Genomic DNA, 12893 nt, shown 5'->3' on the forward strand with positions numbered 1-12893 from the left:
GTCGATGTCTTTATCACAGCAACAGAGAAGCAAAGTAGAGCAGCCCTGGGAAATATTCCTTCCCTCTGGTAAAGATGGGAGATGGAGGCCCAGAACGTCAGTGGCCAAGGGCACATCTACCTATCCCTTTCTTCATCGACCCCCTCCCCTAGCCCCAAACACTGAGGACGATGGCAAAGATTCCTACAAGGGACTCTTCACCTCACCCTGCTGCATCTTAGTTGCTGCCCTAGCTGAGGTTAGACCCAGACCAAAGTCCCAGGGTGGGCCTTTGATGAGTGTATTAATTGCTTCTCTGTTGCTGTAATAAACTAAAAACTGCAATCTGGAGGTAGGGCTATAAACTCTCAAAGGCCACCCCCAGAGATGCACTTCCGCAGTACAGCTGCACCTCCCCAGAGTCTGTCCCACTCCAAACAGTGTCACCAACCAGGGACCGAGTCTTCACATTCATAAACCTATGTGGGGCATTTCTCGTTCAAGCCACGACAGCAAGGAACAGGGCTGAACGGCCTCTGGTGTCAGTCTTTTTATAGGCCTCTGTCTTCACAAATTAACATCTATTTCATCACCTGCATCAGAGGAGCAAGAGACCCTCCAGATCCAGCCTGTTGACCTTCCCTCCTAGACGACAGACACCTGAGATAGCAAGTCAATCCCCCTTGCACCCACGCTCTGTAAATGACTCACTGGTTGGCCAAGCTGGACTTGGGTGGAGTCGTGCTTTGGCCTGTTGTTGGAGGCCTATCTGAAGTGAGTAGACATTTGTTGGTGCCTCTCCAGGACAAGCACATGGAACAGGGCCTCACAGCTTCTCAGCACAGCTGACTCGGCAGCTGGTCTCAAATCCTTGGTCACAGCCAAGCCTGTGACTGCGAGGTATCAAGGCTTTGGGGATCCTGAGTCTTGGTCAGCTGTTGTGTGTGGGAGACTGTTGTGTGGGGATATGATAGGCTCAGGGCTAGAGAGTGCAGTCAACACCACCACACAGGCCTCTTCTTCCTTTGTATGGAGGGGACACTGAGGCCCAGAGAGGTCATCCAATGGGATTTGATCTTGTCCTAAGCTGACTCTGCCCTCACTCCACTACCAGACCAGAGGCCTATTGTACAGAAAGGGGAAACTGAGGTTCTGTCTGGAGTGGAACACCCTGCCTTCCCTTCGCTTGTCCAGTTCACAATGGCTTGTGAATCTCTCTCAAGCCACCTGGAATCCTAAAAAGACAACTTGATAATTTATTGATTTGGGGCCTGGGGTCCATTGATTAAAACCACCTCAAAAGACAGTAAGAAAGAGGTTGAGAGAGGAGTGCAGGGGGGTAGGGGAGGAACAGAAAGAAAAAATACTTTTCTGAGTTTTGTGACAAATACTGTGTTCTAAGGAATCAGTCCCTCACAGAGCTGAAGGCCGCCAGGGGCATTGCCTGTGAGCAGCAGTTAACAGGACTCCAGGGAGCCTGGGTTCCCTCTTATTCCCCCAGTCCCTAAACTGCTGCCTCTCCAGGGCCAGGAGGTCACCTTTGTCTCAGTCAGGGTGGAGGGCCCCTCCACTGCCTCCAAGCCCTGCAGGAACTGGCCGGTGTCCCAGGCTCTGTCCTTCTACGGAATCCAGCCACACATCAGTATGGCTCAGTCCACAGAGCTAGACGCAGGATTCCAGGGCCCTGACCCAGTTTCTGCCTAGTCTCTAGACATACCAGGCTCTGCCATCTGCCAGCAGTCTGAAGTGCTGGTGATGGGTGGCAAGGTTGGCCACTCCTCCCCCTTCAGGCCGCCAGGGACTCTGCAGCTCCGAAGAGGCAGCCCAGGGGACAGGCTGGAGACATTTCTGTGTCTCCTTCAGAAAGACTCTTGGATCTAGTCTGTGGGCGACACATGGTACCTAATGATGCTGTGAAGATGCCAGGGGAACCCTGCTGGGTTCACAGAGATGCCGACCACCACATTGCCAGCCTGAGAACCATGGGAGCTGTGGCTGTGAACACGAGTACTTGAGGTCCTGAAGCGTAAGTTTGATTCCCAATTCCAGCTCCTCATTGCTGCCCAGCCTCAGACAAGACCCTTAACCCCTCATAGCCTCAGTTTCCAAATCTTGTAAAGGGGAGTTAATGGTCACTTCACACTCATCGTGGACTTGAGAGGGGTCAGGGAAATATTTCCCTCACATTAAGTTTTTGATAGATACCAGCTAACATGGGCTGAATTATTTATTATTAAATCATTCCAGGCCCCCATCCAGGGAAAGAAGACAGCACTCCCAATTACCGTCTTAAGGCTCCCGGCACATACCAGGTGTGGTCTACTTGTGCCAGAAGCGACCAGAAATATGAGATGGTTCCTTTTAGTGGGTATGCGCCCGTGTTTTGAACAAGAGTGGAATTAACAAGTGCTTTGGCTAAGGTCAGGCTGTAGCTGGGGGCTGGTGTGGCAGCCTGCCTAAGCTCCTGTGAATTCCCTCAAACCTTGCCTCACAAGAACTCCCTGCAGAAGGAGAGCTTTCTTGCCCCAAGTAGGGCTTTGTCACTTCTCCATTGTCCCTCGATGTCACTAGCCTGTTCATATCAGCCCATCTCCCTGGCTTTGCAAAATATAGCCTGGGATAAAATCCACCCACCTGCCTCCCCTCTGCTCATACACTTTTCCAGTGTGTCCCACCCCCAACCCCCACCCAGGTCCTGGAGTGAGCACTCCTCCATTCAGCCTCCACAGGGGCTTCGCTCTCCTTCCCATCCCAGGGAGTCTTTCCCTCAGCAGCCCTGTCCTTCCCACATCTCGTCTCCCTTTGCCCAGCTCTTCCTCCACCCAGAGACCCCTTGCTCACTGTGATAACATTCCATCTGTCCTTTCCAAGACCAGTGCTTATTCAGATACGGTGTGTGCGCATGTATGTATGCATGAGATATTTTTGCATCACTGCCTCCCACAGATTTTTTTTTTAGTCTCATCTAGGTAGCATTTCTCATTTCACACCCTCTCCTAACCCTCCAGAAAGGGCAGGCAGAGCCCACGTCACCTGGGTTGTTATCAACGTTACATTACTGTTCATTCACAGCCCTCTTCGTGCAGCAGACGCTCAAGTCCTCTTGCAGGAAAACATCTACCGTTTTCTCTGCCTGGAAGCATGTTCAGAAGTCACCTGTCTAACACAGACATTACCGGAGACCCTATGGACCCAATAACAGCATCGTTGCTCACTCCTTTCACATGTCCATGTTAAGAAACACACAACAGTGACACTCTAAGCCGGAGTCCTCCAGAATAGCTATCATGCATGACTGCCCGGTATCATGCACCAGACCCAAAGTCTCCGGTATGTGCAGAGCTGGAGAGAGGGAGCAGAGGGAGAAGCATGGCACAGTTTGGCTACAGGTCTCGGTGAATCCTGAAGCTGCAGGTCCCAGCCCGCCCAGCAATTCTTTTTAAAGTCTCTGTGACCAAGTCGAAAGCATGCATTACCTGCAAGGCTCTGTGGCGGGGACACAGGTCTGGGCCACAAAGAGATTTTCTTGACTGTCTGAACTCAGAACATGCTCCCTGAGTTTGCCTCCTGTGCTGGCCCTGAGCTTCCAGCTGCTGTGCCAGGCAGTTCTGAAACACTCTCCTTTGAAGCAGGGAGTTTATTTCGGGCCCACCGCATGACCGCGATGTCAAGCCAAGCTATAAGATGTTATGACTCTCAGATTTCCCTTCTGAAGATTGAACCGAGGAAGCTGCAGTCCCGCCTTCCACTCCTCTAGGGGCACAGGGGACAGGCTCCCGCTCCAGAGAGCATCTCGGGAGGGCTTCAGCCCTCACGTGATGTCATCATTTGTAAGCCTTGACATGGAGGCCATATATGGATATGTTTCTAGAACTGCTCAGGCAAGCGCTAGGAGAGGAGGGAGACACAGGAAGACAAGACAGAGGGGAACACAAAGACACAGAGTTGGGAAAAGAGAATAAGAAGCCAGGGAGAGAGCAGGGGTGTGTAAGGAGAGCCCAAAGGGGGGAGCAGGAAGATGGACTGAATGAGGGAGGGTACATAAAGGGTTCTACATAAGACCCTTGAGAAAATCAAGGCTCAGTGATGGGCATGCAGCAGGTGGCCAAGGCTAACATTTAGAGACACCAGCTATCCAGAACTGGATGCTGTGGGGTGGAGCCCCAAAGGGACACAGAGCAGAGCATGAGCCAACAGACCAGTGAGCACACAGCATCAGGCCACCGTGGATAGGGTCAGCCACAGAAGGGACCTACTACCCCCAGGTCTGGGAAAGAGTATCTCCCTTTCTGGAATAGGGATTCTAAGAGAGGAGGCTATTTCCTCTTGTCCTTCGGATCTCCGGTGTCCTTAGCCATGTACTTAGCAATAGAAAGCAGAGGAAGTGATGTCTAGAGACCTCCAAGGCTAGACAGGGGACGATTTGTAGTTACCATGTTGTGAGGCTGTCCCTGCCTGCCACAACCAGGGGCCCAGGCAGAAGAACCACTGAGGGAGAGTGGACATGGAAGATGATAGCCGCAGACAGTGAGGACCAGTTTTAAAAGTGGTCCCTCCTCCATCCCCAACAGATACTGCATCTCCCTCATCTCTAGCTCCCACCTAGGTCGTTCTAGAAACATACCTATACATAGCCTCCATATCAAGGATCACAAATGCCAGAGATAAGCCACCTAGGCTGACCTTTCACCCCCTCCTGATCATTAAAATCATGAGATGGGCCAGGTGTGATGGTGCACCTTTAATCCCAGCACCCCAGAGGCAGGGGCAGGTGGATCTTTATGGGCTCAAGGCCAGACTGGTCTACAGAGTGAGTTCCAGGACTGCCAGGACTACCGAGTGAGACCCTATCTAAAAAACAAAACCAAACAACAACAAACCCATAACAAGAATCGAAACAAAACAAAATCATGCGATAGAATGAGATGGTATTTTCATGTCTCTGGGCCTGAGGCCTCTAATATGCAGGACCAACTTCAAATATCTACTGAATATCTAGCTTCAAAGTTGAAAGCATTTTCTTCTTCGCTTTTGAGAGTTTCATATGTATGTACAATGCGTTGGGTGGGCCAAGAAGATGCACCAGCAGGTAAAGGTGCAGGCTGCAAAAGCCTGTCTCAAAAAGACTAACAAAAACCAGGATTCAACTTCACTTTCTTTGCCTGTTCACGGTAGGATGTCTTTCTCAATCGTGTCACAGTTCTCGGCAGAGCCGAAGCTCCCTGGTCTCAGGGGGTGTTGTAACCTCTCCGACTGCACGGCCTCTTGGGTATGGTACCCAGAGTCCTTGGGTCCCAGTTGAGACCCAGCAAGGTGCTGTGACTCCTCTGAGCTCACTGGCAAAGAAGGGCATAACAATGCACACACTGAAAACTGGCCCATGGGATCAGATGCCTGTGTCCTACAGCAGAGACACTCCTGTGACATGGGCAGGTTTGGGCACCTGCCTCAATATGGAAGACAGGAAGTACGGCTCAACAGGAAGAAGTATGCTCTGGAGCCGGGCCTGAGTACTGCCTCTCTCAGCTCCCAACCCAGGGCTCTCGAGTTGAGCTGACTTGGACCTTCGAGTGTTGGTACTAGTTCATCACTCCATACCCTGGTCCAGCCTGTGGGCTTTCCGGTCGCTGAGTATTAGCCATTTCTGTGGGCATTAATGGTGTTGGGTAGCCGTTTCAAACTGTGTGTCCCTGATGAGTAATCATAATGAGCATCTGATGGCCTGGACTAGTGATTTCTGGAGCATTCCATGGTCCCCAACGTCAAGTAAGATCCAGGAGTGGCTCTAGCAACTCTTTCAGAGCCCACAAAGGGGTGGAATTGGAACAGATGCAGAAACCATAGGCGAGTCAGCCTGTAGGAGGAGGAAGGTCTCTAGAAGGCCCCAGGACTCCCATGGAAAATGCGGGATTTTGCCAGCAGGACCCAAAAAAGCAATGAAATTTAAAACCACCCCCCTTTTTCTGCCAGGACCCCTGTTCCAGGAAGAATGGAAGGAGCCAACATGCAGGGGAAAAGAGCCAGCCAGGGGCCATGAGAACTGGGCTGTGACCGCGCCAAGGCTCAAAGATGACGTTGGCCCCAGAGTGGAACATCACAGCTAAATTAAGCACCCTGTAGCCCGATGTCCTGGCCTCGGCCCTCACTACCTCGATAGAAATTTATTTTGGTTTCATATAACGGAGAGGAAGAGAAACAAACAAGAGCCCGAGCCTGGCTCTAGGCATGTTTAGAAGGGAGATCAGGAAAGAGCTCAGTCCTGGGAGGGAGGAGGGGGCACAGTGAGAGGGGCTGAAGGAGGGAGCACCAGGGTCCTCAGAGGTCAAGGTGAACTCCAGAGAGGGAGCCCACTTTCCCCGCTGATGGGCTGCCAAAGTAACACTATGATGTCCCCCTTCCCCCAGCTGCTCAGGAGTATACTAGACTAGCCTTAGACAGGACCACCCTGCTGCAGAAAAGACCCACTGCATTCCCAGTTTCCAACATGAGCCCTGGTGGCAGATAACCCTAGCCTGTTCTTAGCTTGGGGCCCCAACTGCAGCCTTGTCTTCTGAGAGTAGAGGTGAGATGATCCCTTTGACTGTTGGGGCATTCAGCAAGATCTCAGAGCTCAAGTTGCCCTCAGGGCTGAGCAGGCAACGGTCTGTGCACATTTCTTCTTCCCACAGCCACCTGCAGAAGAGACGTCATCTCCCACTGCTCTGGGAGCAGAGGGCGAAGACCGTCAGGGACTGAGTTATTCCAGGGGCTGCTGGTCCTTACAGCTGGCCAAGTCACTTGGCCCCCTGTGAGGTTTATCTCACGATGCCTGAGCCACCCTGGGGAACTCAAGGACAAAATTAAACCCTGAGCAGCCCACAGGCCTGAGCTAGCTGCTGGGAACAGGTTTCCCACACACACAAATCCGTTCCAAGCAGAGCTGCGAGCCTGCTATTGCTCACCAGCTGGAGGGAGGACCTCAAGCCAGAGCAGAATGTGCAGACCCAGCTCCTTCCCCTGGGACTAGGTAGGCTGTGTGGGACCCTACTGGTCCTGCTGGACACAGCAGCTCCTGCCAACACTGCTTAGCTACATGGGAACATCCTCTGCCATTCCTGTATAACTCGGGGCGGGGGGAGGGGGGGAGTCAGAGATCTAGCCAGCCACCATGGAGTCATGCTTGCAGGGACCAAGTTCTGAACATGCAGCTGTCACTCATTTGGCATCTCTGCAGGGACAGCCAGCCGTAGGGCAGCTGCTGTGGGTTTCAGCTTCCACCCTCAATCTTGCGCCCCAGGGAGCTTAAGGGGCCAGAGATGCAGCAGCGCCCACCGTAGAGTGCCAGACAGACATGATCTGCTGTGAAAGGCTCTGGGCTTGCTGGGCTGAGGATGCTGGGTCGTGGGTATGAAGTTGGGCTTGGAACCTAGGGAAGGGCCAGAAATTTTGATGTCCCAAGGGTGGGCTGTATCCTTTTCTCTGCACATGGAAAGGGTGGAACAAGATGCTTCCATTTTGGACCCTTCTGGTGCTATGAGGGAGATGCTGCTATCCTAAAGTCACAGGAGAGGAACCCAGGCCCTCTGAGGACCTTCCAGACCAAGCCATGAGGAGCCCAGATATGAGGCCTCCATTCTACAAGGAAGCACACCCTTGTTCTGAGGAAGGGACACTGTAAAGTCAGAGGATCCCCAGCTCCTGTTGGGAGCCTCAGTTCCAGTCCTCTGCTGGGTGCTCCTAACACTCTTAGATAATACCACTGTGCTGTAGACTCAGAGACCAGAGTTGAGCAAATGGGCAGGACCCTGACCACACAGCAAGGCCAAGACAGTCTGCACTTCCACATCTGGAAACACTTGGGCGTGTCCATGCTGTAGATGACAGTGGGCTACCTTTATGTAGTTGGAGTTTTCTCGAGTCCTGCCTGGCCCACAGTTGAACTTACCTTTACTGTCTCTTTAAAGACTTTATTTTTAAAACTATCTATTTGTTTATATAACTGAATATATTTCTTTTTCTCTCTCTTTCAAGCCTATGTGTATTTTTACACACATTGTAAACTATTCCATCTGAATCTGTCTTATTGTGAACCTATTGCTTTAAATTGCAGCATTTCTAAGACTGAAATGGCTGCTGTGGCTGCTGGCTCCACCCACCTCAGCTTTCCAACATGGTGGTGGTACGTTTTCCGCCAGCTCTGGGAGCCATCAACTCTTAGAATCAGTGGGTCTATGCTTTTATCAAAGCAGCATGTAGCCCAGAAACCTCTTTTTTTTTCTTCTTTCTTCTTCTTCTTCTTCTTCTTCTTCTTCTTTTTTTTTTTTTTTTTTTTCTTTTCTCTTTTCTCTTTTCCTCCTCTCCTTCTTCTTCTTTTCTTCAATTAGCAAAGGTTAAACCCACCACACAGCAGCAGCATAATGTGCGGCTTAGAGACACCTCCTTCCTGCCATACTGCCAGTCAAGCTCACATGCCAGGAAACCACCATAGTAGCTCAAACTCGCAGGCTGCCACTAACTTGAAAGAGACAACTAGGAAGCTGTTTTTAGCTCCATTTTAGAATCTTCTCAGATTTTAGGTGGAAACTCTTGCCAACCTGTTGGGCGCCATTTGTGCTGGAGTTTTCTCGAGTCCTGCCTGGCCCACAGTCAGGACAAATCTCTCTCACCTGCCAGTCTCTCAGCCAATCAGACCCAACCAAGTAAACACACAGAGACTTATATTGCTTACAAACTGTATGGCTGTGGCAGGCTTCTTGTTATCTAGTTCTTCTATCTTAAATTAACCCATTTCTATTCCTCTAAAAGTTGCCATGTGGCTCGTGGCTTACTGGTATCTTAACATCTTCTCATGGTGGTAGCTGGCAGCGTCTCTCTGCCTCAGCCTTCCTGTTCCCAGAATTCGCTTCTCTGCTTGTCCCTCCTATACTCTCTGCCTGGCTGCTGGCCAATCAGCATTTTATTTATATAGAGCGATATCCACAGCACCTTTAAGTCCAGACAATCTGAGTGTCGATGTCATTGGACCTTGTGTCCCACAGTCAGTCAGTCTTGGGGCCATTCCCAGCAGATTCATTTGTGAGGTGAGGGTTGTTGGTGTCCCTGTGGAGCCCAGTGCCTCAGAGCCACAACCCTGAAGTTACCTGCTAGATCCAGTTCTGGCTAGCTGTGTGACCATCAACAACTCTCCAAGCCTTGGTTTCCTAATTTACAAAAGGGGGGAAATGATAGTGCCCACAGCTTACAGGAAGAGTGAAGGATTTAAATTTTATATATACAGTGCCCTTAAGCATTCCATATATATTTATACATATGTATATAGTATGTGTGTATAATATACACATGATTTATTATTATATTATACATGTATAATTATTTTCTACCCTTTAGAAAAAAGATTAGTGCTGAGTGCTTGCATTCTCCAAGTCCTGTGACTCTTACATAACTGGGACACTCATGGACAGGCTTGTAAACCAGCTCTAAAGGTTACCAGCGGCATGAGGGCAACATGGAAGGACCAAACAGCCAACCAGCAGTGATCATCATGAAGGTGGGGATCTTTCTTCCTCAGAACAGGAGGGGGGACCCAAATAGGTCTCAGCCTCGCTGGGCTCAGGCCCCATCAGACACATGACTATGAGTGCTGAGCAAGCTCAGCTGACATACCTCGAGCACGGACTTTCCATTCTTCAGGAGGAAACAAAAGACTAGCTGGAGCCTCTAGTGTACAGGAGAGGGCAGGGGTGAAGGAACAAGCTGTGAAATAGTAAGCCTCTGACCAAGTCCCTTGTTCTCTAAAAGTATCAGTTCTCTCTCTCTCTCCTGGTATGGGGGGTGGGGGTGGGGGACATACATGAGTAGTCAGCTGCATGCCCATGTAGGATGGACAAAGTTAGAGCAACATAGGATGTGAAGCTCCTGACCCATCAGGAACTACTCCGGCCTAACCCAGGTGCCAGGCTTAGCCTTTCAGGAAAGTTCTGTATGATTCTCCTCAGACCTTCCCCTATCGGGGAGTCCTGAGGATTGAGAGAAGGTCTACATTCAGCTTTTCAGAATGTAAACTATGGGGGTTCATGGTGGTGCAGACTTGTAGACAAGCGCTACAGAGGATGAGGCAGGAGGATCATGAGTTCAAAGCCAGCCTGGGCTATACCTTTCAGGACTAAACAAGCAACTGTGTAGTAGAGGGCTTGCCCACCATACTCCATCCCAGTGCCACAGATCAAAACCAGAATTGGTCCTGAACTCGGGGCCTCAGAGGACAGCTGAGCAGTCACCTGCTGCTATGCCCACATTCACAACGATCAACATTCTAAGTATGACAGTGAGCAATCGAATCGAGGCTCCCTGACCATTTGGAAAATGGAAACTAAAGGTCGGGGTAAATTGTTTTAGAATATTACTTTTCAATGCTGGGATGGCAGATTATTGCTCCTCATTCCACAACTATCACTGAGCGAGGCTCGGCTGGCATTGTATGTGCCCTGTACCCCTACATCCTGGCACTCTTGCCCACTTGTGCACGCGTGGTCTCGAGCACGACCCGGTTAAAGTTCAGGACCTATGGTCGGAGAGAGGACTCATGTTGCTTCCCCCTCCCCAGGGCAGAGGTGATCTGTGCACTTGACAGCCCAGGCTGGGGTACCACAGAGGCTCTGCCTCCCTGACTGTTTCCAGCTCAACCAGCTGATGGCAGAGCCGGGATGCTGCGAGTGTCTTTCTCTCCTCCTTCCCACCCTCCTTTCCCTCACACTTTTCTTCATGCCACACAACTCAACCTCCTCCCCAAACTGCACTGTCATAGTCCCTGGCCTGGCCCTGCATAGCATGTGACCAGGCACACAAGTCCTGGCATGGTGACATCTGGGGCATACTTAAGAGGATGGCTGTCCTGAAATACAAGAGAGCTGTCGGACAGGTTCCAGGGGGCAGAGCTGACGCTGAGTTGGTGCAGGGCCTGTTCCTGGGACCTTCCTGGCTGCCCAGCTGGCTGCTTGTTCTATGTCCTGCCCTCGGGGCCCTGGCTCTATCTTTAGTGTCTCTCCCGCCCCAGCAGGATCAATTACCTGTTGTGCCACACGCCCTGGATCATGTCTTGGCCCCAGTGGCCTGTGGCCTGGTTTCTGACCTAGGTATCTGTCGGGCACAGGGACCACTGTGCCTGGAAGAAAAGGCTGCTGACGGAAGCAGATTCCAGCTGATTGCAGGGGCCTTGGAGGCCTCTGGGTCAATGTAATGACTTCCTCTGAGCCTGCACCCTTGCCCCACCCACCTGCCCCTTATTGCCCATGGGCCCAATGAGGCCATCCAGGGCAATGACTACTTGAGGCTAGCACCCAATGAATGTAGCTATTATTATTTTTATCCTCAAAGCGTAAGTCAAATGTCACGAGCCCTACTGGGAGCCAGAAGTGGTGTCAGCTGCTGGATGTTGTTCCTACCCAACCCCACAGAGAGCAGAGGCAAATGGAAGGAGGGATGGGGACAAGGAGGAGGAAGGAGGGGAGGAGAGGGGTCCGCTAGGAGGGTGAAGGAAGGGGGCAGGAGAAAGGGATGGTGGAAGTGAGAAAGATGGAGAGGAGGGGTATGGAAGGACCAGGGAAAGGATGGAAGGGCTAGGGAAGGGGACTGGATGGTTTCTCACAGGCTGTCCTAACCTTGGCAGATAATTCTTGGCACAAGTGGGTTATTCCAGCTTGTGGGCTCTAGGCTGTTCCCATCGCTGCACCGTGGAGTTCCTGGGTGCCTCTTGGGGTTGGGTGTAGCCAGAAGGTGGGAGAAGGAGGCAGATGTAGACCTGAGAGGCCACGTGGGCACCGCAGTCATGCCCAGACTTGGGCTGCATCCCAAGGAGGCTGTTGGGAATGCTGGGTCAGGGCTCTGCAATCACACTGGGCTTGAGAGGCAAGGAGGAAGCTAAGAAGAGTGAATCTCTTTTTTACTTTCTGCTGTCTAGTACACGGCTCTCCTGGACTCAGAGGCAGAGGAGTGGTCTGCCTGCTGCGACCTGTTAGATAAGGGTCTGGGCACTTGTGGGGTGGGGACAGTCTGTGTGGAGACAGCAGCTAGAGCAGGGGGTACGCTGGGAGGAGACAGGCCCTGAGGGGATGCTAGAAATCTCAGGAGAAACTTCAGGGAAAAAAGAACCAGAGAACTAGATCAGCTCAGGTGACTCAAGCAAGACCTTGGAGGGACTGGAGATTCTCTGGCATCTGGCAATATCTACGGGCCTTGACTCTGGGCTTCCTGATGGGCAGACACACCGGTGGATCTCGGGCTGCATGTGACATGAGACTCACGGTCTGCACCTGGCCCAGAAGGTGTAAGCATCAGGGGACAGAACCCAAGGAGGATTAAGCAAGCCAGCTTACTCTTCTAGACTGTGCTAGTCCCCAGAAGCTGCCAGGCCCAGACTTGGCCTCTCCTAATGCTGCCCAAGGCATCTCCAGGCTTCCTGCTCTCTGGATTCAACCAACAGGGGGCACTGGTGGGGGTGATGAAGTCATGCCAGGCTGTTTCTCTCTAGTTCCTCTTCTGCTTTGAAGCTGGGTCAGTGGATGAGTCTATCCTGGCTGCAGCTCCAGCTGGGCAGATTCCCAGTAGTCTCTTCCCTCAACAACTCTGGCCCTGGGGTGATACCACCCTCTCTCAGAACCCTGAGCCCTACTCATTAACCTATCTTTCCAGTAACTTCTCTTCTGTTGCTTGTTTGTGCCTACTGAATCTTGAGGGAGGACCATCAGAAAAGGTACAGAATACCTCGTTAAGTTTTAATTCCAGATAAGCACTATTTGCAGCATAAATATATCCCTGAAGTTGCATTACTGTCTGAAATCCCCGCCTACCTGGGTAGCCAGTATTTTTCATTTGAAATCCTATTTTCAGGGCCCCTGACTGATGTACGAGGATCTCTTAGGGTCACAGGAAACTTCTGT

General features: G+C 51.4%; 1 protein-coding gene and 1 long non-coding RNA gene across 2 annotated transcripts in view; one reads left to right on the forward strand and one right to left on the reverse strand.

Moving 5' to 3' along the window:
* The window catches only part of Asb2 (ankyrin repeat and SOCS box containing 2), a 36718-nt gene extending 32953 nt beyond the window's left edge, over positions 1 to 3765 (reverse strand). The window contains exon 1 of the mRNA XM_028888246.1: positions 3456 to 3765. The gene's annotated coding sequence lies outside the window, so the exon portion shown is untranslated. The remainder of the gene's footprint in view (positions 1 to 3455) is intronic.
* On the forward strand, positions 1467 to 7854 carry LOC114706043. The gene is made up of 3 exons (XR_005092790.1): positions 1467 to 2005; positions 2227 to 2399; positions 5950 to 7854. It is a non-coding gene; the product is annotated as an uncharacterized LOC114706043 (long non-coding RNA).
* Positions 7855 to 12893: the final 5039 nt, after the last annotated feature.

This window comes from Peromyscus leucopus, chromosome 14 (genome assembly GCF_004664715.2).
Source record: "Peromyscus leucopus breed LL Stock chromosome 14, UCI_PerLeu_2.1, whole genome shotgun sequence".
In the NCBI taxonomy this organism is placed as follows: domain Eukaryota; kingdom Metazoa; phylum Chordata; class Mammalia; order Rodentia; family Cricetidae; genus Peromyscus; species Peromyscus leucopus.